This window comes from Eleginops maclovinus, chromosome 1 (assembly GCF_036324505.1).
Source record: "Eleginops maclovinus isolate JMC-PN-2008 ecotype Puerto Natales chromosome 1, JC_Emac_rtc_rv5, whole genome shotgun sequence".
Lineage (NCBI taxonomy): Eukaryota > Metazoa > Chordata > Actinopteri > Perciformes > Eleginopidae > Eleginops > Eleginops maclovinus.
Window position 1 is genome coordinate 22,059,247 of NC_086349.1, and position 2,500 is coordinate 22,061,746.

The following is a 2,500-nucleotide window of genomic DNA, read 5'->3' on the forward strand; positions in this document are numbered from 1 at the left end:
GTGTTTATGGGCCTTCTGCATGTTACGCTTGTGTGTTGACAGCAGGCAGGGAATCGGTGCGGGTCACGCTTCACCAGCGGGCTGCATTCATGAACGCAAAGCAGTCTCCATAGGGTAAATACACATGCTTTACATTCGGCGGCTCCTTACTGTGTGTGCATGCGCCGTATATGTATGAGGATCTGTGTGAAGGTATTTGTAAGAAGTGTATGCAATCAGATTTGACAGCATAACAGTAGAGAGAGTTCAGTTTTTACTGAAGAAAAGCTGCTCTAACAGTTGATTTAGGAGGTCAATGTGTCAGAGTGTATGTTTTGGTTAAACGCCTGTATACGTGGATTCATCGTGCTGCTTGCGTGTTGACAGCAGGCGGGTCAAACTTCCACAGCGTTTGTGGACGCATAACCGTCTCCACAGGATGAATAAACATGCTTTACATACAGCGGCTCATTACTGCCCAGAGAACCATATTAATGTATGCTGTTTCTTCATCTGTGTGTGTGTGTGTGTGTGTGTGTGTGTGTGTGTGTGTGTGTGTGTGTGAGGGGGAAAGTCAGTGTGAGTGTGTCCATGTTATTAGATGCGGAGCGATGTAGAAAATGTGTGTGTTCTGCAGCAGTGCAGTAAACATGCCCAGCATACAACACAGAGCCTATTAAAACTATTGTGTAAGCAGCGTTCTAGAGTCAAAGCTACACCGACCCCCTTCATGACAAGGCCACACACACTTTAATGTTAGAACGCTTTGGTTACTGCTTTGCTCAGGGGCGTAAACCAGGCTGTGTGTTGGGAATTGAACCTGTGACTATATCTACAGGTGAATCATTGTTACGACGCGTCATCCAACCATCTTAAAATAACTTTCCTATTTAACATTTTAAAGTTAAGAACTGAAATGACACACACTAATGACATGTGTGTGCTAAATAATTGGTTATATCTAAAGTTTTATAAAGGATTTAAATTAAATAATACTTGTTATAATTGAAAATAATTTAAACCATTACATCTGGGTTTTTAAAGATTGTATCCACTACTGATGCTACTGAAGATTATAACACATTTAGACCTTGTCATGGGAACTCCGTATTACTGCTGTTGCAGCCTTTGATATGATTCAATTCAGGAATATAAAAACAGTTCTCCTAATGTTATAGAAACCGCTGTAAAGTGTTTTGTTGTCTAATAACTTATTATTCAATGTAACTTTAACTGGATATTTCAGACTGAATCAACATTTACCATCCTAACACCACGCAATTATCTTTGATGCATTTTTCTCTTTATTCTGAGACATCATCGACTGCTCTCACTACTACACTCGTACGAAGTAAACTACTGAAGTAGGGAAGATATTTTTGCCTAAGATGTTAATCATACTGCCTCTTTCTCTCCCCTCCTACTTGGACTTTAACTGACCAACAGGAGCTGTAATGACAAACCATTGACTCTTTTCTTTTTAAGCTTTTCAAACCCTTAACCCACAACACTTAGTAGTGGACGCCATAATTAGTTCTGTTTCTTGGCTTCCGTGTTTAATCCATGCAATCTGGTCGCTATCCAAGTCTACCAATTAAGTCATTTCTGCCTCCAATAAACTGAGGGGTAGTCAAAAGACAAGTCAGTATTTATTTTGTGAGTTTACCTATTTACTTTTCTCATCGTAGTCATAGCATATTTTCCTACACACACTGAATTTGTTCTCTGTGTTCCAGATCCACAGGTGAATCCAGCTGCAAGCTACTGGCCGTTATTCGTTCTTCTTCTCTAATACAGTTTAGTCTTGAAAGGTAAATGCAGAGGAAAGGGAAGCGATGGCTTGATGATGCATTTTAAAACCACGAGACATTTGTGAATAGATAGTACCACAGGAGATGCAGTAGTATTGGGAAGCTGCTCTTTTGGTGCACAGATTGCATGTTTACTGTACCCCACAATTCACAGGAGAAAAGTGTGATGTGAGAAATAAACATCACATCTCTCCCTATAAGTCCTCGGTGGCCGACTTCTTGCTGGGGATTTGGGGTTTCGTTTTTATTGGAAAGCTGTTACATTTTCTGGGGAGATGTGTAGGGTGTGCATGTTAACTGGTGTGTGTATCTAAGCTGTGAACCACGTAAAGACACAACTCCACATCTATAGGGCTTATCTGAACACATCCAGATGGCTGTGGTTTGTTCTCGGAGGAAAGATACCTCGCTTAGGATGTTTCGATTTAGTGGAAAGAGGCAGAAGATAAAATAAACGGAAGTGATCAAAGACCTTTATTAACACAGTAACACGACACTGTTGGGGGAGTGACTCAGAAATAATGAGCACTTTTCAGCACTTTCAGCATCATCCTTTTCAAAGAAACGAAAATAAAGGTTAAAAATATATTGGTCTCAAAGCATGCCAACAATCTACTTTGATTTTGATCCTGCATTGATTGAGAGCTCAATTTTTAACGTATCACTTTTTTCACAAGCGATTTATTTCTTTAGTCGTTGCTGAATTATTA